The sequence below is a fragment of the Canis lupus genome, chromosome 23, assembly GCF_003254725.2.
Source record: "Canis lupus dingo isolate Sandy chromosome 23, ASM325472v2, whole genome shotgun sequence".
Taxonomy (NCBI): Eukaryota; Metazoa; Chordata; class Mammalia; order Carnivora; family Canidae; genus Canis; species Canis lupus.
In genome coordinates this window covers 42,675,084-42,702,987 of record NC_064265.1, presented here as the reverse complement: position 1 = coordinate 42,702,987, position 27,904 = coordinate 42,675,084, and the positions used below count along the sequence as shown (strand labels likewise).

The following is a 27,904-nucleotide window of genomic DNA, read 5'->3' as shown; positions in this document are numbered from 1 at the left end:
TTAATATAAGCACTAAGGATAACTGGGTGGTGAATGTATTACATATTATTTTAAAACTCTGTATTCAAAAGAAACTTTGGAAAGCAAAACGAAAATAATATTCCTTCTATTAAGTAAGGTATAGATTCCTTTAGGGTTCATCTACCTACTTTTAATTAGATAGATTTTTTTTAAACTAGAAAACATATATTGTGAATTAAGCAGAGAATATCACGTCACAATGTTAGTTCAAGACTACCACACAGGTACAAGCTTTGAGAATCTATCTAGTTACTGGATACACATGCCTCTTTTTTCTTTTTAGATATTTCTCCTTTCTTTTTTTCTCCTTTATTTAGGGTATCTCTCAAATCCAGTATAGGTTGACATAAATTTAAAAATGTACGATGTTCCTTTCTAGAAGTGAATGTTCAGTCCCGGAGACCCAAGATAAAAAGAAACATACATGATAATTAAAACAATATCGTAATGCACATTTTTAGACTCGATTGTGCTAGGAAACCACAAGTTTAAGTTCAGATTCTCTCTTTTCTAACCTAGCATGGACAGCTTCATTTCTAGTATTATAAGAGAGTCCCAAACGCCAATATGAAAAGTGGAAACTATTGAGAGACAAGTTGTGAATTTCTCTTGGGTGTGAATTTTTAGCCCAAAAGAATGTGAAAATATAAATAGGCAGGGTACTATATTGTCATCCCATTTCATTAGGTATATAGCTTTAACCAACATATTTGGCCACTACTTATTTTATTTACATGACTAATGTTTGTTAATTCTGGAAAGATTACAACAACCAGGAGATCTTTATTAAGTCACAGTTTTAGTAATTCCTTCTTAAATGTTTTAAGGCACAAAGTGAATGTTTTACTAATTTCAAGTGGAAATGGCAATCAGGGCAAAAGAATGAAAAATAAGTCAGCTAATAGACTAAAAGTGATCTCAGGGGCAACTGGGTGGCTCACTTGGTTGACCGGTTGAGTGTCTGACTCTTGATTTCACCTCAGGTCGTGATCTCATGGGTCCTGAGATCTAGCCCTCCCCCCAGGGAGGAGTGATCCTTGGGGAGTCTGCTTGAGATTCTCTCTCTCCCTCTCCCCCTCCTGTGCCCCCTCCCGTGTGTGCATGTGCACATGCACTCTCTCTCTCTCTCTCATAAATAAAATAAATCTTAAAAAAAGTGAACCCACACTTAGAAAAATGACAGAAAACTTGTTAAAGAATTATTATGCCTCTAGAACATATTTGCAGTTGTACTATATTATTCACATGAACATTTACAACAATGCTCTTCCATTTTCTGTACTCCTCTTTTAGTACCAAAGGGGGAAAATACTGTGGGCCGGGAGTAGACCAATTGTTCTCAAGCAGGGTCAATTTTGCCCCCCAGAAGACGTTTGGCAATGTATGGAGACACTTTTGGTCATCACCAAGAGGGGATGAGGTGCTACTGGCATCTGGTAGAAGCTGCTAAACATCCTATGGTATGCAGGACGATCCTCCACAATATGGAATTATCCTGTCCAAACGTCAATAACATCAAGGCTGAAGACTAAAACAAAACAAACAAAAACAAGACAAAACAAAAGGATGCTCAATTGAGATTTTCTTTTCCTATTGTTTATCCCTCCTTCCTGGAGCAAAATTAATAAAATACATAATAAAACAATTGTCATCATAATCACCTTCCTGGTTTTATTGATGTCTTTAATTTTCCCTTTAAAATAATTTTTCAAAGTTCCAAAGCTGTTCTCGCAGATATAGATTTTTTTTGGAGTGTTGTCTTTTTCTCCTGGTACTTTAAATCTCAGGTGCTACTTTTTTCGTCCCTCCTCAGGATCAGACCCTCTAGAAGCAAAACCAGAATTTTTCTGGGCCTAGCCCATGGAATAATCTGTACTTTCAAAACAAGAGAAGGAAAAAAGAGAAGCCAGGAGCCACAGTCCCTTATCCCTAGAAACTGGTAAAGTAGCTTTACAAGGATGTCCCCAATGGAATTGAGCAAGTAAGATGAAAATGTGGTAGAAAATTCTAAACTGCCTATGAACTTCGTTTTCTCTCATTTAAAAATGAAGACAGGAAACACAATAATCTTCCAGCCTCACATTTCCCAAAATATATTCCTTAACAATAGCTCTCTCAGAAAAAGGACTCAGTGGTCAAATAATATTAGCAAACATACTACTGCCATCCTTGGAGGTCCTCAGTACACATTAATATACTAAAGATTCTGAGCAGCAGTTCAATAAAATCTTTATTTTGGAGTTATAATTAATCTAGTGTTTCTGAAAGTTGACCAGAGTAATATTTTCATTGTGGTAGGTTTTATTACCTACTTTGCACCTGTTAACATTTGGGAAGCACTACCCAGGTTTTCTAATGTAGAATAAAATCGTTCCCTTTCATCTCATCTTAAAGAGCATATATGCTTGCATATTTATGTACGTCATAAAACGCAATCTTTTTAAGATAGTAAAGAATAATTCTGAATGTTCAAAAGCTACCTAGCTAATGCTGCATGCACTAATTACTAAAGATGTTCAAGAAGTTAAAAATCCATCAGGTAATACAAAACACTCTCCAGTTAAAAACATTCTTTCCAGCCAAAGCCAGATAGACTTTCAAAAGCCACCTCATTTTGTGCTCACATTAGCCTGTTCAAAGAACATACAAACCTAAATGACCAAAATTCTTTTTTCAGTTAATATTTCTGTCAATGAAGTGATTTTATCGCTGGACGGCATGTAGACTTTAAATATTGCATATTCATAAACAATATGTGTTTACTCTTTTCATTCTTGAAAAATTAATCTCATTTCTCTATCATTCTTAAAGTCTATATTACATGTATCAATCTGATCTGCTTCTGAGTGAAAATAAGAGTTAGTAGAGTAATAACAACAAAGAGCATGGAAATGCATCCAGAACTGCCCCACCTGCTTTACATGTAGTCTTTCCCTCCCAACAACCCCAAGCAGTGAGCACAATTATTATTCCCATTTGAGAGCCAAGACTCAAGCTAACGGCACAATATTAACTATGATGATAGATATCAGTGGAATAAGCATTTTACATTTAGCAAACCCTTTACAAACATCATCCCCTTTGTTTCTTATAAAAGCCATATCTGGAAGGTAGGTATTACTCCTCTAGTTTTCCATATGTAGAAATGGAGGAAAATAAGTAACTCGCCCAAGATCACAAAGCCAGAAGATGAATCCAGAAGGAACACTATCCGGGCCGTTTCTGTAAGTGATGCTGCTGCGGCCTTGCGGGTCTTCTGGGAAGCTCTTCAGGCTGCTCCCAGCACTCTTGGGGGGCAGCTGGGAAGCACTCGCTAAGCTCCGAGCTGCTCGTCCTTTGTGGTTTAGCTTGGCTAAGACATGAGAAGAGACAGTTGAGAATAACAATTATTTGGATGCCTGGAAATACACAGCAGGTAAAACTGACCTGTACAAATAATATATTTATTAAGTAGAATAAGGTCCTCCCGCATTTCTAGCTGCAGTTTCCTTGCATAAATTAACTTTGCTTAACCTTCTTCCAGTGTTCACTGCTATTTAGCAATGTGTCATTTCTGTGCAGCTGTAATAATAATAGCAGTAGTAAAAAGAATAATGAGGGGAAAGGAAAATAAGGAAATAGATATAAAAATGTTAAATATTTTCCATTGATTTTATATTAAAACAACAATAATATTTGCCTGCTTAATTTCTGGAAGATGTCTTTTCAATAATTAGCTTCCTGGACCTGGTACAGGCTGCAATAAAAAGAAATAGATAGCTTTGTTTCTTTTTTTTATAGTTTTAGCATTTTGTATAAGAAGCATTGCAAAATGCTGAAGGAGCTCTAATGGATTTTATTTTTCTTACCTTAGACTAATTTCTCATAGAAAGTTATACCGGAAAAATATAACATATATTGGTTTACTTCTTGAGCTGCCTCCTCCTATAAGTAATATTTTGTTGCCTTAAATATTATACCTACTTATATAACTTAGAAAATAAGATGCTTATTTCTAAACCTGAACAGAGTAAACTGATTCAAAACGCAAAATTTTGGGATCCCTGGGTAGCTCAATAGCTTAGTGCCTGCCTTCGGCCCAGGGTGTGATCCTGGAGTCCTGGGATCGAGTCCCACATCAGGCTCCCTGCATGGAGCCTGCTTCTCCCTCTGCCTGTCTCTCTCTCTCTCTCTCTCTCTCTTCTCTTTGTGTGTCTCTCATGAATAAATAAATAAAATCTTAAAAAAAAACCACAAAATTTTCCTATCTCTATATAAACTGGTCAAGAATATTTTAAATTCCAGCACCTACTTGCATTCTGAACTCCACCTGCCAATGTGCTCAACTCCTTGCATATGTATTTATCATAACTGTTGTATAAATTGTTCTTATCATTGATAAAATGAGAAAATCCTCAGTAGTCTCTCAACTTTGGCTGAATTATTTTCTGAGGTAACAGTAACAAGACTAATAGAAACCATTTAGCTAATGTTTACTTTGTGCTAGGCACTTGGTTAATTTCATTCAATTCTCACAATTCCATTAGAAAATGTATTATCATGATTATTATTAATATCATTATTACTATTAATGAAGAAGCTGAGGCTCTGGTCATGCAGCCAGCAGAGATGGAACCAGGAAGGATAGCCAAGCATCTCAACCTCAGAGCTAGAGTTTTTAACCACTATGTCATTACACCCAGGAAGCACCAAGCAAGGCCTTGACCTTGGCATTTTCTTCATTTACATTTTCCTCTTCATGCTGTCAGAGCAGATCAGTTTGCCAAGGAAGTTTTAGAACTCACCAGACTTCCTGGAAGAACTTCAGACTAAAGATGCCTCGAGACCATGCCATATCAAACCTAGCTCCCCAGAGTCATTCCAGTTTAAAGCTACATCCTAGAGCTTCCCAGGAGCTGTCTTATGGGGGAAGGAAACCATTAGTCAGTCACCTGAACATCTGTAACATTGAACAGCTATTTCAAGAGCCAAAGATTTGCCCAGTACGTTTTAGGCCCTCTCTTGGGAACAGAAGGTCACCCCACTGGTTTATAAAGTTGAAAACAAGCTCTTAGTCAAGTGATGGATGTAGCATCATTGCACAAGATGTTTCCTGAGTAATGTCATCCTGTTCTTGGATACCTTAAAATAAATTCTGGGACTCAGGCTAGCAAGCAATCTGAATAATGACGATATGCATGCTGAACAGCAAAAGTTTTTGAGGTGAGTTGAATATATATCCTAAGGTCATAAACTGGAAACTTTCTTCATGGAAATGGAGGGAAGGAAGGAAGGAAGGAAGGAAGGAAGGAAGGAAGGAAGGAAGGAAGGAAGGAAGGAAGGAAGGAAGGAAGGGAGGGAAGGAGGGAGGAAGGGGGAGGGAAAAGAGGGAGGAAAGAAATAGTCATTTGAAAAACTTTAAAAACTCAAGTCTCATGATCCTACTATAGAGTCAGCTTGTATTTTTGCTATTTCTCACACAAGTTGGAAATTTTGTCTAGTCCTGACACATTCCTGGGGTGCATAATATGTAAATGTGACCCATGAGATGAAGTGCACTACCAGATAATAAATGTGACTTGTTTTTTTTTTAAGATGACATTTTCGTGATTTATGTGAATCTGTTTTAACGCATTTATAGAAGCTTTGTAAATCTAATTTAGATACATGAACTGAATTTTTACTTTTATATGATGCCACTATTAGAAAAGTATATTTTTCTCATAACTAAATAAAATGTGTACGAGAGTGTAAAATAAAGGTGTGTGTTTTCTACACACAGTTTCTATTCTTTTATATGCTATAAAACTCTGTAAGCTTGTGTGTTGGCCCATATTCAACATACACGAAGGTGTATGTCTGAAATATATGTAATTAAATGTTTGTATGTTAAATTAAAATTTCTAAATAAAATAGAAGGGGTATTATTTAATCAAATTTAATTATCATAGTTTTAGAAAGTAAAATATACCTCTCTGGAGTATCCTTTACATGATAGGTAAAGGATGATTTTTTTAAATCATTTTTTTAATTAATTAACATGGCCTAAATTCATTTTTTCTTACATCATGTTTAAGTGTCAGAAAATATCTGGTCACTAAGTTGAACATGATCTCAGAAACTTAAAATTACTGCCTCTTTCTCCCCTTTCCATGTACTAAGAATCAGGATGCCTATTATGACACAAACAGAGTTTTCATAAATGGGGCTTTTAATTCTTGTTGAGAAAATACAGCTATTATTCTAAAAAAATTTAATACCTGATTTTATACTTTAAATCCTCATTAATAAAAAAGTAAGTTATTTTTAGAGGCTAACAATTTATTTGTTTTTAAAGTTAAATATCAAACATCTAAGAAAACCCCCTAGGTAGACCTAAACAGTGTGAGTCCGGGAGAGAAATATGAAAGGCACGCAGCAAAGCGAGTTCACAAGGGGCCTAAGAGGCCAGAGTCAGGAGTGTGGATTTTTATTCTAAATACAGGCAGAGGCCATAGAATGGTCTCCATTTTTTTAAGTCATGTTTATTGAGATATAATTTACCTCATGTATATATAATTTGGGGTAGTAGCTCCTCATAGACTCTAGTACCCATGTACAATTCTCAGAGTCCAAGGGAGGCACTTTATGAGGATGAGTTTATTCCCTTAATTTTCTCTAAAGGACACTTAACGCATTCTATGGAATTGGGTCTCCCAATTATATACATATAAAAACATGTATATGTATATGTATATAATTATTATAAGCAACAAATATAATTATTACATATAATAAATTTTATTACATCCATATATGTGATGGTTATATAACATCGTTACAAATGTAATGAAATTCACCCTTTTCATGTACATAACAGTCTGATGATTATAGACAAATATGTAAAGTTGTATAACTACCACAACCAAGAAATAGAGGTCCCTCCTATCCTCTACCCCCTAGCAACCACTGATCCCATCACATCTTTGTCCCCATAGTTCTTCCAGGATGTCATTTAATGGAATCATGTAGCCTTTTGTGTCTTGCTTCTTTCACTTAGCATAATGCCTTTGAGATGCATCCACGTTGTTATGTGTATCAGTTGTTCATTATTGCTGAAAGAATTCCATTGTATGAATGCACTATTTGTTTATCCATTCACTGGTTGATGAACATTTGGGTTGTTTCCAGTTTGGGCCATTATGAATAAAGCTATAGAAGCTTTTAAAGGAGTGACATGATCTGACAAAAACTTATAAAAAAAAATCTTTCTGGCTCCTGTACAAAGAATACATTTTAGTAGGAGGCCAGAGGCAGGAAAGCAGCACAGTAGTCCAGGTGACAGAAGAAGGTACTGGCTCAAGTGGAGATATAGAGAAATCAATAGAATCACAATACTTACTTTGAAAGCACAGTGTAGAACATTTGCAATAATGAAAGAGTGGGAAAAATCAAAGATGTCTCCATAGATTTTGTCCGGAGCAACTAGATTATTGTGCACCTCTTATTTTCCAATTACCTACCTCCCTATCACTTTATCACCTAACAACTCCGTGGGTATCAGATGGTGAAATTAAATTTGGGACATTAAAATTTGAAAACAAAATTTTCTATGAAGTCAACTATCTATCATCCAGTCCATAAAAAGAGATCTTTTGTGATAGACATGTAACTTCTAGAATCTTGTACTGAGTCTCTACACTATCTTTCAACAAAACATTTATTTTCTCTTCAGAGTTACAAATGCAATTCTAAGATAGGATCAAATAGTTTGGGGGATTTTAAAGCCTTGTCACGCTCCCATTTTTGGTCTCAATATTAATTTTTTTAAGATTTTATCTAAATGGGGGATCCCTGGGTGGCGCAGCGGTTTGGCGCCTGCCTTTGGCCCAGGGCGCGATCCTGGAGACCCGGGATCGAATCCCACGTCGGGCTCCCGGTGCATGGAGCCTGCTTCTCCCTCTGCCTGTGTCTCTGCCTCTCTCTCTCTCTCTCTGTGTGTGACTATCATAAATAAATAAAAATAAAAATAAATAAAAAAAAAAGATTTTATCTAAATGTATTTGAGAGTTAGAGCGAAAGAGAGCAAGCATGGGGGAGAGGGAGAAGCAGACTCCTCACTGAGCAGGGAGCCCAACGTAGGGCTCCATCCAAGGTCCCTGGGATCATGACCTGAGCCAAAGGCAGATGCTTAACCGGCTGAGCCACACAGACACCTGGTTTCAATATTAACTGAAGAAAAATATTAGAACTGTGAGAGCCTTGCTTACACTGGGATGCCTGAGGAATCACGTCATCTTGAGAGAGATGATTCCCAAGGTAACTCCAATTCCATAAAATGAACTAAGTGTCCCCATAGAAAGACTAAGAGATAAAACACATCCTTATAAAGTGCCTCCCTTTAACTCTGAGAATTGCACACTTGTACTGCGCAGTCTATGAGGAGCTTCTGCCTAAAATCTTCTAATTAATAGTTTATGGACTGGATTATTTTTACCCTGTACTCAGGGTACAAGGTAAGTTGGAAGTTGAATGCATTAAACAGAGAAACACTTTTGGTTTTTCTAATATCTGATACACATAACGAGGCAAAAGTAAGATTGTTTTCTCAAGTCACCTACATTTATATATATAGATCAGCTCTTCACTTTTTGCTGCATATAATAGACTCTGTGTGCTTAAATTCTTAGAAAGCATTTGGGTGAGTTCTACTTTCTCTGTACCTAGAGACATATAAACATAAAATAAATTACCAGCAGTGAGGACCGACCTTTGCCTCCGTCATCCCATGGGGAGATAAAAATACCCTTTTACTTAATTTTGAACCTATTTTTATATTTCTGAAAGGACTTAATTCTAAAGATTCATATTTCTCCTGATTTTCAGGTTACAGATTTTTTGTCTGCGCCTCTTTCTGCCTTTTTCTATATTAACAAAAGAATCCATAAATTGAAAAGTGTGTGGTGATATTTGGTGAGCCTTCATAGCTTCACAGTGTGGGAGCCTCTTTTTCAGTTACAGAGTGTATGTATGCGAATGATGTATTAGAACATACACATTTATCAGTCAATATTATGATTTGCTGTGTGAACATATATAAATGTGTGAATATCAGTGATCATTAGCATCAGATTCATAAAATATTTATTTAGCTGCTTATTTTGTGGATTACAGACCTACGTCAGACTTTTAAAATGAACACTATTGCTCAGAACTAGAGTGCTGAAATACATTAATTCTTATAATAGAAATAAAACTTCACTAAGCTTTTGGAATAAAAAAAAATAATAGCCAGTATTTGTTTACTGTTTTTCCCTGTTCTTGACATTGGTTTTTAAAGCCAATGGGCCTAAAAATCTTAGGCCCTTCTATGTTATGTGACAATGTTATGCTTTGTTAATTTTTTAAAATTTTTTTAATCTTTTTTTTAAGATTTTATTTATTCATTCCTGAGAGACACAGAGAGAGAGGCAGAGACACAGGCAGAGGGAGAAGCAGGCTCCATGCAGGAAGCCTGATGTGGGACTCAATCCCGGGACCCCGGGACCACGCCCTGAACTGAAGGCAGATGCCCAACCGCGGAATCACCCAGGCATACCAATTTTTGTATTTCTTAACAAGCATTTAGTGGGCGCCTACATTGTACCACACACCGTATTAAGCATTGGGAGCACATAAACATGAAATGGCCCTGTCCTCCAAACCAAAGTTCATTTTTTAGTAAGGAGACTACCATAATGACTATAAATTGGTTCAAATTTGATAGTATCCAATAACTTTACAAATATCTACACACAATGATGAGTTTATATGTACACATAAACACTCACACGTGTTTATACCATCCCAAACTTTACCAAGATACATATCCCTTTCCTCACCAAATATTCAAAAGACTATCCCACCAAAACCAAACCAAATCTAACCAAAACAAAACAGAAGACTATCCCACTACCATTTAACAACACATGTATTTATATATATATATGAGAACACACACATATGTACATGTATATACATATATACACATATATATATGCAATACATACATAATGTGCATGTATATACATCAGCCATTTTATAACATTTTAATTTGGAATTGTATACTATTTTTATTACATACCATGCATTTCATAAATATAACTCAGCACACACATATTTTAAACTACGACAAGCATGATGACTTCAGGCATTTTCTCATTCTGAGTTTCAATTACTTGTCTGTATAATGGGTATATAATACCTGCCTTATTAGAGGGTAATTATCAGGATTTGCTAAGACAGTGTAGCTAGTGGTCACTAGCTGACATTAGAGCAGCATAAATGGTAGTTATTTCCACCAGCAGCAGTGCTGTTGTCATTGCTAATCAAAACTCGGTGGCCGTGTTTGTTGCCAACAATGAGCACAAGTCAGCCAGCCGGGGGGCTGGAATTCGGACTTCAGCTCTGCCACCTAACCACAATATTTTACTCTCAGAATATCACTATATAAGTGAAATTTCCTATGTAACATTTCGGAACATTCTCATTTGAACTACAGTAGAATCCCTTTACCGCACACTTATCTTAAAACACATTTGATTTGCTTCTAGACTTGTTGTGGGGCCCTGGAAATACAAAGATACACTAAACAAAGGCTTCTATCAAAGAGTAAAACCCTGAAAGGAAAATACATTGGTAGACAACTAATGACAATGCAAGGCAGGGTGTACTCTAAGAGAAATATGTACAAGTTATTATGACAAGGAAAGAAGTGACAATGTTTGAAGAAAAATGATTAGGAAAGGTTCTATAGGGCTTTATATCCAAACCTTTGTAATAAATCATTTTGTAATATTGATTTATTGTGTTCTGTATGTTACATTTGGGAGAAAAATATATGTCCTATATATATATCCTACACATGGGCATAGATCTTTCTAAAAGCTTCGTGCCTTCCCGTATGAGTAAGGAAGATTTTTCTCCATCTTGTGCTAGACATTGTGCAAGGTGGCTAGAGATGCAAAGGCATATTAAGAAATACATGGGTATATTAATGCAGCTAGCATAAGTGCTTACTGATAAACATGAAAACTTTCTCAGTGAAGCCTTCTGGACCAATCGAAGTGTACCAGCCACTACTCTCTAATTAGCCCACACTATGTTCTTCATAAAACTTAACACTGAACTGAAATTACATATTTATATTCTTAGTTTTTCTTCCCCCCTCCCTCCTGGCTTTCCCTCTCTCTCTCTTTCCTTCTTTCTTTCCCTGCGTGTTTTCCAAACTAGAATGTAAACCTGAGGAAGCCAGGAACTTCTCATACTTCCCTGCAGTGTCTTCAGTGCTGAGAATCCTTCCTGACACCCATGAAATTGGTACTAAGTGGGTAAGCAATGAATGCACGCAGAAATACATACATGTGTTAGCCCCATAATCCCACAAGCACTAGCCTTATTCTTACCAGCCATTAAAGTTTTGAGTTTATTGGGTTTCCAAGAAAACTTGTGAATTAGGTTGCCAAGTATAAATGACTCAAAAATACATAACCGCGTGAGTTTCATCAATTCTACTGACAAACATAAATGAATCTTGTCTCCTGTTCATCATATCGCTCACATGCATTTTTTCTATCTGTAAAAATAGGTGTATTATTAAAGCTACAGCAAATACATCAATGGTTTATGAAACTTGCACATGGGTATGAGAATATTTCTTAAACTTTACCTCACAACTAAATACCTGAATTGATGTTTTGTTTAGTGGCGGAAAAAATCCAGCTGAACTGATACTATAATCGCATATTTACTCATATCTTAATTATACTGCAATAATATCAAAGCCTATAACACAACTAGAATGTTTATCATGTCTCTGGTTTAGCTACATTTTTTTCTCACCCAGCCCCCAGGAAAATATTCATGAGGTAAAACTGGCAATACAAAAATAATTATTTGAAAAACATTATATGAGGTGAGTTGTTGCTTCTCTACTGGATGCCAGTTTAAATTGAGCTAATTTGTTTTACCAGTAGCTTAAGAAAACCCCAGCACAGCGGCATGACAATTATATCCAGGTGCAAGGACTTAATTCAACAAATTCTAGGTGGATCCTTCCAGTCTGCACGGTGGGCCCCATTCTCAGCTGTGGCTAAGAACAGATGCCTTGAAAAGCCTCTGTAAACATGATCCAGTCAGTCTTTGAATAGAGATGTTGAAATGTTTCCAAAAAGAAAAAAATTGACTGTGATAGTCTTATGACCATAATTCCAACGTACACATCATTGAAGAAAATGACATGGTAGGAATTATTTTACATATGTGAACAAAATAGAAACGCAATTTATTCCTCTGGATTATTCTTTTCATATACGAGGTATATATACATTTAAGATTATAAATTTTCCATGTAGATTTTAAGAGAATTTATATCTATAACTATATATATATAAATTTAAACCACTAACACCAACATACACATTGTAGATGGTTTCTGAAAGGACTTTAGTGATGCTCAAGACTAGAAAAGTGGGGAATGTCAAGCAAGGAAAATGAGCCTCTGAAGGATAAATATGCTTGCCCAAGTTCACAGAGCAGCTTATCTAGAGACAAGACTATGGTGTAATGGCCCATAACCTCTCTTTTTTAAATTCATTATTTTTTAATTAAATAAATTTCAGGCTCTTGCCTTATTAACTTTTTAAATAACTTTCTTTAAATTATATTGAGGAGACTAAACAAAAGCCTTTCATGATTTCAGGACTAGAAATAAATAGCCAAGTAATGAATATTTTATTTTTCTAACATACTTTCTATAATAGTTATCTCAGAATCTGTTGTTTTTTCACTAATTACTAAGTTAGAATAGGAAACAATTTCTAGCTTCATATTGTAGCAAACTGCCTTTTTTAAATTAATGTGCAGACATGCACTAGGTTTGGATATATTTAAACTTTAGTGTTAATTATTAATACGGTAAGACTAGCAGGTAGATATTCTCTATGTGCATCTCCATAACCTTCAGTTTGCCAATGTTGCTAGGTCTAAATATATTAACAGATGACTACCAAGATTATTCCAAATTATATCATAAGAGATAGTTATTTTAGCTACTTTGTCATTTCTCATTTTAGCCCAACTAGGAGTTTTCTATCAGTTTTTTAAAACAAATTTTTCTTTAAAACTTCTGATAATGTCCACATTATTTTTATTGTAAAATATAATATTTTTACTATATTTTTATTATTAAAATAAAGCCACAAAGCTTATTTTATTAAAAATAAACTGTAAACATTAACAATACTAATTAGAGGTAAGCCAGACAATTTGAATTAAACCATTAGGTAGTGCTTATTCAGATGTAATGTGAATAGTCTGGACATTTTGAAAAACATCCAAATGGGACGCAAATAAAAAACTGTCAAAAATCTAAACCAAGTTCAGTCAGGCGTAAAAGACCAGTTCCCATGAACTGAAAGAAAAATTAAAAGCAGTCAGAGGTCCTGAAAAAACCTTAAAGCTAGATAACAACTTTTCTCATCATTTGCTAGTGGATCCTAAAGAAGATTTAATAGATAGACGGAAATCTCCAGGGCAGAGATTTTAGATAATTTTAGATAATAATCTAACAATTTATATCCTCATTATGCCCAATTTCCTCATATGTTAAAAAAAGCAATTTGGATGTGATATTCAACTTAAAACAGCAAGATCACAATTCCACCAAGGCATCCCTATCCAAATAATAAACCTTAACTCAAAGAATCAAGCCTTAATTGCTTCATTGTAAAACATTTAAGTTGTCACAGAGGAAGCCAACTTCCTATTTGAGGGAGAAAAGATACTCGACACTGGAAATAATTTAAAACAAAATAGCAACCAACATACAAAACATTCAAAAGCAAAGAAAGATATGTTGACAATCATTTTTTTCTTTCAACAAATATTTCTTGAATTTTAATACATGCTAAGAGTCAAGGTACAGAAAGACATAAAAACTCAAGTCTGATCTTGCAGGAATGCAAATTTTCATAAAAATCAAAACACTATTATAAACAAAATCATTATACTTCATTAAATATTTTAATTAACAATAATTTAAATATAGTTTTAATTTTTTGGAAAATAGTGTGTACATTTAAGCTAGGTTATCTAGGTTTAGATGCTAGTGTCATTTATTTTTTACTCAGGCAAACAAAAATTTTTTATTCTATTTCATAGCCTAAATATTTGATCAGGCCTGAGAATCAAAAATGAGAATATTTGACACATCATCTGAACTCCAAATAATTAAGATCACCTGAAAAAGTTTGTAAGATGTTTTCACACAAGAATGTAATCAGAGATAAGAGAAATAGTTCCCAATTTCCTAGGATCCTTGTTACAAAACTTACAGAACATTAAAGCTAATGAGTGACCTTGGAGATGATCAAGTACAAAGCTCCCATTTCTCAGGTCAGAAAACCAAGGCCCAAAGACAATGAGTGACTTGCCAGCTAATTAGTGACACAGACTTAGGACTCCAATCTCTTGTAACCCAGTCTGGTGAACCCCAACATTGTACTATGCTAATCCTCAGCTAAAGTTTATTGTTATTTTTCCACATGTAAAATATATATATTGAAGTTGTTGGTAGCATAAAGAAAGAGGAGTTTCAAACTGCTCAGTTTTACAAAAATCAAATTGTATTGTGTGAAAACTGCATGAAAATCTACCACCACCCTCTATCCCAACATAGAGTGGACTGTGTTTTATGAAAACTACTCTTTATCTTGATAAATCCGTGAAATAAATGAAGTTTGAATATTAAAGAGTATTGAAATTGTTAAAAATGGTAAGTGACCCAGAATTTCTTAAGCATAGAGAAGTGACAAGAAGCAATTGGGGGAAAAAATCTCTAGAGAAGAAAGAAGGAAATACTGTGGTGTAGAAAATTATTTTAATGGGAGCATCTCTCTGCTAGCTAGACGGGATGCTACCCAATTCATGAATCCCTTAATAAAGCCAATTAGATATTTTTTAAAAATGACTTTAACTTCTTGAAGTCATTGAAAATTATGTTGCCCATGTTAAGATAAATGTGCTACAAATACCTAAAAGTCATACCTAAGAGTAAACACGGTATGTATCCTATTCTTCACACCTTTACCTCTGTATCCCACTGGGTGAAACTGCAATGTTAGCAAAAATAAAAGTCTCTTGTAACTTATATGAAACTAATGGAGATTATGATAAAACATAGAGTATCATCTCTCTATTGAGTTGTTAATATGATTTTTAGCACAGTTTAATAATACAGTTTAATTTTAGCTTCAAAGAACATTGTTTTTAATTTCAATTTTTTTCTGCTTATACTTTACAATAGATAATTACAAGTGTAATCATTATTGGTCATTGGCCATTAATTTGTTTCAGCGTATGTACCTCAGTGGGCAGTAATTACTGCACAGCCTTCAATAAGATATCATTAACAAAATGAGAAGACCACAGAAAATATGTTAATTACTGTAAGTGCTCCATTGGTTCCTCCCTGGAATAAACAAGTCTAACAATTAAGATCACACTTACTTTTTGCCAGATTATATTATGCAGTGCAAAAAGAAGAGGAAAAAGGCATTGCTACATAATTTGAAGAAAAGATATTTGGGGGAATTAATATTACTTCCCTTTAAATTCAAAGCAGCAAATCTAATGACCCAAAGATAGAAAGCAGCTCTTGCACCAAGCAGCAATTTCATAAAAGCTCATTGTTAATAATGAAGGAAAAAAATTAATTGACTACTGTATCCTATTACAATGAGAAAAATATCACAAAATTATGTAAATGTTTTTAATATTTTTAAACGAATGTAGAGGAAGTTAAATTGATTTCCTATTAGTCCATGTATAAATAGGCTGCGGCATGTTTTAAAGGCTCCAATTAAGAACTTACAATATACCAAACTCACTTAGATGATAATTGGTTTTGGTGGCCAGGGTAGAGTCCAAGTATTTCTTAGCATGGTATTTACAGCATGTTCTAACCTGAAACGCATAATCAAACTGTCTGTCCCATTCAATTCTCTTTGGCTCTTAATCTTCATTCTTCCAGTTCATCATTCAGAACTTTCTAAGCATGTAAGTCTTTTCTAAGCATTTGTTTTGTGCATCTTCAGATGTACATATATACATATGTATGTTTCCCATTGCTGTTCAATTAGGCCTTCTCTGCAACCAGGTTTGCCGTGCATCTCAGATCCAAACCCCGCAGCTGTTCCTGCCTTTCTTTTATTGTCCTAAGCAAGGCACATCTCATTTCACCCTCATTCTTCCGCAGTATCAGGCCTTTCCAATCTCCCTTCCAACTGCTCCAGCTGTACCTTTTACAGCCCAGCTGTTGGGAGCCCTTTACAGAGACCCTCCCTCTTCCTGACCTCAGGCAACTCCAACCCTCAATTGCTGATTTTCTAGTCTTTTCTGACGTTCTTTCAGGCCAGTTCAAGTCCTTCAAATCTCCCTTGACCTATAAGCTATGTCAAGTGTGTTTGGATTTGATTGCAATCACTTCTAAAATTGTAAGATCGATTACAAACAATTAAAACTTCTCACTCAGCATCATAATCATTAATATTTATGCAGTATAAATTTTTCCTAAGTGTAGGATGTGTATGCTTTAAAGATTTGCAAATAGTATTGTCTAGAATAGCAACACCAATAATAACTGAAGTCAAAAGATGACAAGCTAAATGGACCACCATAGCTCATGACAGACTGCCTTCCATTACTCTTTAGAGTACTTACTAGGAAACTTGAACAGCTAGGTGTTTCTCCTTGAATGATCTGAAGAGTCTTTTAGCAATAGTGGTAACTCAGAGGCTTTCAAAACTAACAAATTACCAACTGCTTCAAAATACAACTAGCATCAATGCAAATATAAAACAATCTGATCTCTGATCTCCTTCAGGACTCTTTCTTATGTTCCAGGATAACCCAGGATTTCCCTCTATATGAATACTTATTGTTTTGAATTGTGGTTCCTTGTTTACTAGCTTGTCTCCTCCAGTAGATTATCAAATTTTAAGGACAATGGACTATGTATCTCATACCTCACATGTGCTTGATTAATTAATTGAGTACATGGCCTCAGATAATAAAAAAAAAAAGTTTTGAAAGTAACAAAGTAGTTGTGACACAAGTTTAGACTTTAAGAATTTCTATATACTTTAAAAAGAATGTGGATTCATTTTTCATATGATTTATTTGTTTGTTGTTTATGTTTCTACTCCAGGCATATATGCCTATTAGTTTTGAAAACGATTATTCTTTGAATTTTGACATGCTCGCTTTGGCAGCACATATATTCTTTGAACTTTGACAGGGCCATTCTGAGTATTTAGAGAGTAGAGTATCCACCTGAAAAATTTCAGATTTCTATACAACATACATAAATTTATCTGTTCATAGAAGTACTTATACATCATGGTGCACATATACATACTAACAACTCAGATATCTAATAACAAAGATGATAGTTTCTATTTTGTGGAAATATTTCTATAGATGCTACATCTCAGGAAGACACAAATTCTTATTTTCGCTAAGTATTTATCTTACAATAGAAAAACAAGAATTGAATTAATGAATTTTGTAATAAATTATTTCTATTTAACATATATAAACAAACATGGCAACAAATCTAAATCTAGAAGTCCATAACTTTAAAATAAAGGTTAAACCCAAATATAATTTTAAATAACAGAAAGAAAGATACTTATCATTTAAATAAAATCAATCTATATGGTTTCAGAGTATATCCAGATATTACATATTTTTTCAAACATTATACTTTTGTTTTGTAATATTTTATTTATTTATTCATGAGAGATACACACAGAAAGAGAAAGGGAGAGAGGCAGAGACACAGGCATAGGTAGAAGCAGGCTCCACACAGAGAGCTCGACGTGGGACTCGATCCCAGGACTCCAGGAACAGGTCCTGGGCGGAAGGCAGGCGCTAAACCACTGAGCCACCCAGGGATCCCAAACATTATACTTTTAACTGAGTGTATAACGATCATTAGCAACTTGGAAAATGATTGTCAAAATAATAAGTAAAAGAAAACTCACAAGATGCCTTAAATCTTATACCTCTTTAAAAGTATTATTAATGCTTAAAATTAAATTTAAAATTTAAGTTTGACTTTGGCTACTGCTGGCCATGGGAATTCATAACTTGCAATGACAATAGTTATGTAATTCTATATCCTTTTTCTCAAGAAATGCATGAAGCCAAAGTTGAGGCATGATTCTGTCTCTCCATTCATTCCCTAGATTTGTTCTCCCTTCACCTAATGTGACTTGTGCTCACCAGTACCCAGAAATCATTCTTAACTCATTATCACAATATTTTTTAAGAATACATTTAAATACCTTATTTATTTCATTTGAATTAGTTATAGAATTTTAAGAAACACCCTACGTCTTCTTCCTCTAGCCACAGTAAAAACCAAGCTTCAGTTACTGAAATGGAGAGAGGCAGGAAATTGAAGCTCTCTTTTAGTGTCAAACATATAGAATGAAGTACTATTCCCAACAAAAACAACCTCAATTAATTTTCTTGATTTTCCTACAGCACAAGCCAATCACTTAGTAGAACTTGATGACCAGTTCTTTAATATACCCTAAAATAAAAAGGATCTTGGAAATACAATTTCAACTCCCATCTACAGACCCCATTACCCAAGAGAAAAATGTTATCAATTGGCACATTCATTGCTGGTGGGAATATAAATCTCTGGAGGCAATTTAGCAAAGTGTCAAGTCTTTTTTGTTGTCATTGTTTAAAATACATACCCTTTGACCCAGAAATTCTACTTCCGGGAATTTTTTAAGGAAATAATCAGGTTTGTATGCAAAAGCACAAGCATGATATTAGGCATAGTATTGCAAATATTCTTGAAAACTGGTATGAACCAAAATGTTCAACAAGAAATTGACTTAAAAAGTACAAAATTGCAGTGTAATCAAATAATGATGATATTAACAACAAGAAATGAAGTTTGAGGTGTATTGCTAGGTAAGCAAACAGACAATAATCAGAATGTATAGGATATGAGCCTGTTAATATACGCATTTGCCATGGCAAAGGAGACAATGTACACAGGGAACTTTCTTCCTCTCCAGCACTTCTTAGTGTAAGCAGAAATGCTGGTTCAATATTTTGTGGTCTGCAATTTACAAACATCTCACTGGTCACCCTCTCTCTCCACCTTGGCTGGAGGTTGGTGGCCAGGAATCTTCAGTAGGAAGGTTAACGATGGGTTAACGATGGCACTTCTCTGAGTGACTGCATGGAGCAGAGCACGAGGGAGCACTGCCTTCCCTCCCTCCCACCCCCCCCACCACCACTGTTGGCAATCCCCTCCAGAGTGAGAAAGTATTGTGTTAAGCCACTAATAATTTAGAGGTATCTGTTTCAGCAGCTGTGATATCCTAATACTTTTCATAGAAAGAGTAAAAAAAAAAACCATATATATCAAAATATTAATAGTAATAGTGATTACTTTTTTATATTATCTCTTTCTTGCTTTAATGCCAATTTTGTAATAAATATTTTTTAAGAAAAGAAAATGTTTGGGGCAGCCCAGGTGGCTCAGCGGTTTAGTGCCACCTTCAGCCCAGGGCCAGATCCTGGAGACCTAGGATCGAGTCCCACATCAGGCTCCCTGCATGGAGCCTGCTTTTCCCTCTGCCTATATCTCTGCCTCTCTCTCTGTGTCTCTCATGAATAAATAAATAAAATCTTAAAAAAAAAAAAAAAGAAAATGTTTGGTAGTGCAAACCTCACAAATGGGATTTTTGACCCTGAAAGGTATGATTTCTACTTATAGAAAAATAAGTGCCTGTCTTTCATTACTATAATAGGTTTATGCAATATAAGGTAAGTATCAAATTTCACTAATGTCTCCTAAATTGTGTGATGTTCAGTTGTGATCATATTCTTCAGAAAATAATTTAAGCATAATATATAATCAGTTGCTTTACAGGGGCATTTTTCTTTGGTTTATGTCTTTAAGAAAAGCCACAAATTATCCTCTTTACTGTTGCTAATATGAAGCAAGCTCTACTACGAGTCCATTTCCACCCCTCCAGTCCTGAACAAATTAAATACCATCCTGCTGTATCTCTCCGACATCTCTACACTTGACTGGATCATCTTGACTAAACATGTCAGACCTGACAAATTTAGCTCTTAGAATGACTTTAACTCAGTTTTCAAGCCCTCTGACATACCAGTCAAAACTCTGTTAATGTGATTTACAGTTAAATTAAACATAAAAACATCATTAAAATAATGATAAAAGGTTAAGGCCTCGAGCTACAAATGCAGAGAAGAGAAGGCCATGCTGTGCTCTGTAGCTCAGTGAGCCTCGCTCCACCAGTTTGGCCTGGGCTGGGTGGCTCAGAGGGCCTTCTGTCAGGGGCAACCCAGTGAGAGCCAAACACCCATTTTAGTATTTCAGAACACTTAAGAGTCTGGGCATAAAAACATCTAAAACTTGCTGTGATCTGTAAAAAGCAAAACAAAACACTGCACTTTTTGTCTGATTCATACTTTGCATTAGCACAAGGCTTTTACATTTTACTTATTTTTATACCCACTTTACAGATAAGGAAAGTGCACCTTGGTTCAGGTCAATGTCACAAGCTTATAGAGGACAAGGATGCAACCCTTTCGCCTCTACCACCATAATCCATCTCAGGCAGCCTTTTCCATTGTTTGCCTTCTCTTTCTTCCATTAAAGTCCTTGCCAGTAAAATAAATCACACAAATCTGAGTTCTTGTCCATGTAGATGCCTCCTGAGAACTTTTCCCCTCCTCCTTCCCTCGTCTGTACAGTTCCATATGCAGATTGACTTAAATTGTTTCTCTTCAGAGATTTTTCTACATTTACTGGGCTGGATTCTTATCATTAAAAATCTTTCATCTCCATAGGATTGTCTACAAGCCATAATATTATCTTTGACCAGACTGTGAGCCCTCAGAGACAGAACATGTGCCATATGCAGCCTGATTTCCCCAGATTGTAACATAATTCTTAGCTCATTATAAATCCTCAAAAATAAATATATGAATGAATGACAGAAACTACACTATTTTTAAAGATATATGAAATGAAATTCACAATTTCTGAATGACTTGTTGTAGTAGATCTCAACTTTTCTGGTTCTGTTAAAATAGTCATTTCAGTGTCTCCCTACTTACCAAGAACATCTCTCCTACCCCAGCTTTGTCTAGCCAGCAATTTAATTGAAGCCCATAATTATAGCAAAGCTGAGACTAAAAATATTTTCCTTTATAAAATGTCCCAAGACATTTTTTTTCCTGCAGCTACATGTATAGCTTACTAAAGATACTTCAGTCATTCATTCTTTCTAAAATTATTTACTGAACATCCACTAAGTTGTAGGAACATGGGTTTAAATGATGTATCTGATCCAGTTTCTGTAGTCAAACAAGTCAGAGACTAGTTATGAACAAAGACAAAATGCTACAGAAAACTGCAACTCTTACGTGGCGGAGAAATGCAGGGAATATTAAGAGGGCACTCAGAGATGTGCTGAATGGAATTAAGGACATCAAGGTAGCCTTTCTAGAGGAGGCAACCCTTGATCTGAGCCTTAATAATAAGCTTGTGTTAGACAAAGAAGGAGCTGAAGTTCCAAGCACAGAAGAGATGATATGCAAAGCCACAGAGATGAGAGGGGGAAAAAAAAAAAGAATGAATATGTGTGAAGAATAATAGGATCTTCATTATTAATGGAACATAAAAATATGAACAGAAAGACTTAAAAGAGGAGACAGGTAAGGGAGGAAAGGAGGTAGCAGGCAAGGGATCACTGTTTACTGTGTTAGAGTTTAGTCTGTGACCTCAAAGAATTATTACACACACTCAAATCTATTTTTGACACCAAGATTTATCATTTAAAAAGTATACACTAGGGGATCCCTGGGTGGCTCAGCGGTTTGGTGCCTGTCTTTGGCCCAGGGCGTGATCCTGGAGACCCGGGATCGAGTCCCACATCGGACTCCCTGCGTGGAGCCTGCTTCCCCTCTGCCTGTGTCTCTGCCTCTCTCTCTCTGTGTGTACTCATGAATGAATAAATAAAACCTTTTAAAAAAAAAAAAAGTACACTGCCTAGCCTATCAGGATTTAATTATTTTATATCTGGTATTAAAATAGTGAAACAATCTTGGTAGGGAATATGGACCCCATCATTTAGATCTTCTCCTAGGTCCCTGGTTTCCTTTCTAGGAAGAAATAAGGTACTGCTTAGATCCTTTATAAAGGTAACTGCTGTAGCTAAAGGATTATTTCCTCGATCCTGTTGGTCCTGTTTGTGCTCTGTCACTTGGCCCCTGCTTCCTCTCACTCCCACTGTCGTTGTTTCTCTTCTGTTCTTTATCAACAATTTTTCCTTTGATGCCATTTCCACAAAGAGGCATAGTAACCATCTCCTGAAATTGTTTCCTAAGCCAACAACATAGGATGGTGTTGGGTCAGAATACAGCTCTCTACCGACCATCTTTACACATCCAGCCAGATCTTTTTCACTTGTCATGTTGGCACTCATAAAACACATCTGGGACCTCAGGCTGCCCTGAATCTTGAAAGAGTAGGGCATAAACCAAATTTTGGAATCCTCTGTTGATAATAATCCATTCAATATAGCACCTGGAGTGTTTTTTTATTAGAGAGAGTAAGTGCTGTGCTAAGCGGCAGTGATGCAGTTTGATGGAGCTGCCCCTGGAATGTAATAAAGAGCAGGGGACATGCTCCTCAGAGTGTGTTCTTGAATTAAAAGCCAATGGTTTAAGAGTTCACTGGAGAACCCAGACAGGGGGAGATGCTTACTCCACTGCTGTTGGCGACACTGAGCATATCATTAGTCTATTCTAGTTAGCTATTTACTTCCAGGTGCAACTCATACACACACACTCACACACACACACACACACACACACACACATATAGGCACAAAACTTTATATTGTTTGGTTCTGGCTAACTTCGAAAACACAGTCAAGCCTATGTGCTCCTTCAGTAGTGAAAATGAAGTTTTACTGCTAATGGGTTCAAAATATAAGACCCATGCACCTGGACGCTGTGTGCTTTGCAACTTCCATTTTTCCTTAGTTTACCCTTTGGAGATTTAATACAAAATCCTGCCTTTTCTGTTTGAAAATTATAGTTATTGGGTAAGATCTGAATTTTTATTAATTTTTTGCAACTATTAATTTTTATTAATTTTTTTGCAACTACTATTAAAATAAGTATCTAAATAGAGATTCTTCTTATCATTTTTACATGAAATTCATAGTCTTACTGCTTACTTTCTCAAAGTGAGGGAAAATCCAAGCGTATTTTAATTTAAACTAGTGAATTGTTTTGACAACAAATACTAAATTCTAGGTTGAGATGACATAATTCAATCATGCTTTATTTGTCAATAGGAAGGATTCCAGTGGTCACTTCTTTCATAGTTTCTTTAGTAACTTAAGGCTAAAACTTCAAATTTTGAAAAAAATATTGATTTTATTATTTCTTCCACATTTGTGCAAAAGAATATTTAGCAAAAATAAGTATAAACAACTTGATTATGCTGGCTGTCTCTCAATAATTAAAATGACTTTTTTTCCATAAAGGATTGACATGTACACTAAGTTATTCATCACATAAAATGAAATTCTGTTTTATAAGCATATATTGACTAATATTTCCCTATCATAGTCAGGATCTTATTTTGAAAGTTTCTCAGTTATATGCCTTACTGCAGACCTTTTTTCATTGAAAGGTATTGAAATAACCGTGAAATAAGCTTTTAAATAATAGTGGTATCAACTATTGATACAAACTATAATATACATTTATGATAAAAGAAAACCTCAAAAGCATAAATTTGCAAACATAAAAAATGATTAGATGTTTTTCTAAGGACTAAACCTCAATTCATAATTATCAAAAGAATTAAATGCTTTAGATACCTCTGCATCACCTAGACAACATAGTTCAATTTCTCCTGATGCAGTCTGACATGGCACAACTACTAAAACCTAATCCAAGTCAAATCCTATTTTAATTGATTAAAATAAATGGATATTTTCAGAGATCAAAAAAGCAATATCTGTGTTATAGCTTCTATCCTTATTTTCCACTTAGTGATGATAAATGTTTATGATATGACAAAGTGATACATTTGTCTGCACTATTGGAGAACTTCCATGATTTGTAGAAAAGTTCTGTTTTTAATTAAAGTGTATTACACAACATTGGAATTTTTCTTCTTTATTATGCCAAGGAAGCATATGGAAATTTGAACTCTAAGATGTTACTGATTTATTCTGATGTTAGAGCATTTTGCTCCCATGTAAACATATCCTGTGACATGAATATCAATAGCTTTGTGCCCTAGAAAAGTCCATTATTATAGGTAGCATATGGTTTAGACACCTAAGCCATGAGGAATGTGAGAAAACCCAGTTTGCCAACCAAGTTATTTTAAATATTTTGTGCACCCCTAAGTTACAGACAGAGATAATTACTATATCTATATTTTTAAGTAGCCAGCTCAACTATAATCTCTTCCTTGTTTTGCATTTATTTTTTCAGCAGCTGAGTTAAAGTCTTCCTACAATATCTATAGACAAAGACCAAATATTGTGGACCTGCATGTGTTAATAATATATCCTTTCCTAATTCAATCTCTCATAATTGCAGAAAATTTCTACTTTCACAAATGACACCGATTGTATCTTTTACTTTATGCATTAAAGAACTCTGAAAGTGAGCCACAAAAGATTGATTTTTATGACTTTTCAAAGGGATTTGGATTCTTCTGAATTATAAAATGCTGAGTATAGTTTCCAAATACTAAATTTAGACTAACCCTAAATTTGTATTAAAAACATAATTTAAAAGAGTAGAATATTAATTTCAATCTTATATAAGCTTTTTTTCTAAAAGGAGAATAATTTATGCATACAGTAACTCATTGATTTTAATGTTTCCCAAACATACCTGATTCATAAGAATTACTTTAGTAGATTATTAAAATAGAGATTCAAGGACACAGGGCTTCAGGTGGATTTTATAATCTGAACGTTTCAGAAAGTTTACAATGGAGACAAGGGACTGGATTGATATGTGTAATACACTTTCTTCCAGTTTTAGTGTTCTATGCTCTATGAGTTGACTAAAAAACTGCAAATTCATTCCTTGAATACAGAAACATGTAGATGTAGATATAAATATAGGAACTGGCATAGACATAGATATAATAATAGAATTATTTTGGTGACAGATACAAAAACAGATACACAGATAGGTACAGTTGACCCTTAAATATACAGGCTTGAAACGTACAGGTCCACTTATAAGTGGATTTTTTTTCAATAAATATGTTTGTGAAACTTTTGGTGATTCCTACCAATATGAAAAAAAAATCACAGACAAACCCCAAAGACTAGAAATGTTTAATGTAATGTTTACAATACTGATTATAAGTATGACTGTAACACTATATGCCATAAAAATCTTACAATAATCTGTTCATTACTGTATAAGCTAAGTTACCATAGAGCAATCATATTGCTGCTTCTTCATTATCAATGTATGAATCATTCATTATACTTGTAAATACTTATGAATTTCCTTTTTTACATTATCTTTTCATTTTTGAGGTCTAGTGGTAATAGTACATATAATATATAACATGTATAATATGTAACATTATAGTGTTTGGTATCATATAAGACAATAGTGATGTAAGTACTGACATGATTCATCTTATAAACGGATGACCTAAACTTGCAGTTTTGATAAAATACAGTACAATAAATGTATTTTCTCTTCCCTATGATTTTCTTCATAACATTTCTTACTTAATGCTTACTTTATTGTAAGTGTATTATACTTATAACATAAAAAATATCTGTTAATTGATTGTTTATGTTATTGGTAAGGTTTCCAGTCAACAGTAGGCTACTAGTAGGTAAGTTTCTGAAGAGTCAAAAGTTATATGAAGATTTTTCACTGCATGGTGGTCAACACCCTTAACCTGCATGTTGTTCATGGGTTTACTGTGGATAAATTAATAGTTCTAAATAAATATCATTACAGAGAACCTTTTTAAACTAATTCCATGAAGTTATCAATTGGAGCTCACTGTCCTTTTCCAACAGATGTATATTTAAAATGTATTGGGTGGAGAGAACAAATGCAAATTAGCCACTGAAACTGTTCTCTACATATATTATATTAATTGCATATCTACTCAACAGTCTTTTTGACTAAAGATATAGAAGCAGATTGTATGTGTTTATATAGATTTTTTGTTGCTACATGTCTAAAGCTAACTACAAGGCAACTTTGGATTTAGCAAACTTAATTTTTTTAAAAGCACTATTAGCAGCTTTCGCCTGTATTGTTCAGAAAATCCTGGAGTAATAAAACTGGAGAATGATTAGATCTAAAAATTAACTTGAGGCACTATTCTGTATTTCTAAAATTATCTTACTCTTAAAGGCTGTCTGCATCAGCCTCCTAAGAGTTGTCTGAATAAATAATTCTCAAATTTTAATGGGTATACAAGTCACCTGCAAATCTTGTTAAACTGAAAATTGATTTAGTAAATGGATGATGGAGTCTAAGCATATTCATTTCTAACCAGTTGTCAGATTATGCGAAAGCATACAACTTTCCATTAGCAAGGCCCTAAACAGTAGCAACAAAGGTAAACATTCCAGATATATCTCCTAAAACTTTTTTTAAAGATCTTATTTATTCACTTGAGAGAGAGATAGAGAGTACACAAGTAGAGGGAGAGGGAGAAGCAGACTCCTCACTGAGCGTAAAGCCTGACACATGGAGCTGGATCCCAGGATCCTGGGATCATGACCTGAACCGAAGGCAGATGTTTAACCCACTGAGCCACCCAGGTGCCCCTGATCTAAAACTTTTTATGCAATTTAGGAGAAAGATACCACTGAAGGAAATTTATCTTGAAACCATGTGTAACACCTCCTTGTAAGAAAACAGTGACTAGAGCTAAAAAATTTCATTTGTTTTAGAGAATTACAAAAGGAACCCAGATTGGGGTGTGCTTTGTTGTTCATTTGTTTGTTTGGTTTGTCTTTCATATATTCATCTCTACTGATCAGTAGAACTTTTCTCACTTTACAGAGTTATCATTAACATCATCAGCAAGAATATATATTTATTATATGGCTACTGCGTACAAATCATTAGGACCTATAGACACACAAAGAAACATCTTCAATAGTATAATTTCACTATATAATTTACTATTGTACTCCAAATAATTCCAAAAAATCATTTGAAAAACATGCAATAAAATAAGGAGCAAAATTAATAAGAAATGGGTATGAAGTGAAATAATGTAGAAAACAAAGATGAGGCCAATAATAACATCCAGTATTAATGGAATTCATACAGTAAGCTCTAATGTTAATGCTATAAGTGGACCTATATTTGGATCAGAGTCTGACCTTTAAAGCAAGAAGAGAATCCAATCACACACAAAGTTTATAGGCAGTTTACTTTAATAAAGCGTTCTGTGGAACTGATACCTGACAGAAATTTGTTTGGCGTGGCTTCATTAATTAAGAAGTCTCCATAATACCATGGAAGAGTCTACATCTTCAACAATGTTTCTTCAAAAAAAAATAAAAAAAAAAAATAAAAAAAAAAACAATGTTTCTTCAGTTAACGCTACTGAATATACTACCAAACATAAAGAGGAAACATGCCTATAAAAGCTTATACGTTGGGAAAACCAAACTTCACATTTGGACCAAAGGTTATATAACAATAAAAAATCTGTGCTGTTATTTATTAGAATCAGTTAAGATATATCTGTGCCATATTTGTAACAATTTTAGTCACTGAA

General features: G+C 34.6%; 1 long non-coding RNA gene across 1 annotated transcript in view; it reads right to left on the bottom strand.

The window, feature by feature from the left end:
• Positions 1-2,233: 2,233 nt before the first annotated feature.
• Positions 2,234-27,904, bottom strand: part of LOC125753413 (uncharacterized) — an 89,624-nt gene continuing 63,953 nt past the window's right edge. The window contains exon 2 of the long non-coding RNA XR_007405171.1: positions 2,234-3,373. This is a non-coding gene — a long non-coding RNA (uncharacterized LOC125753413). The remainder of the gene's footprint in view (positions 3,374-27,904) is intronic.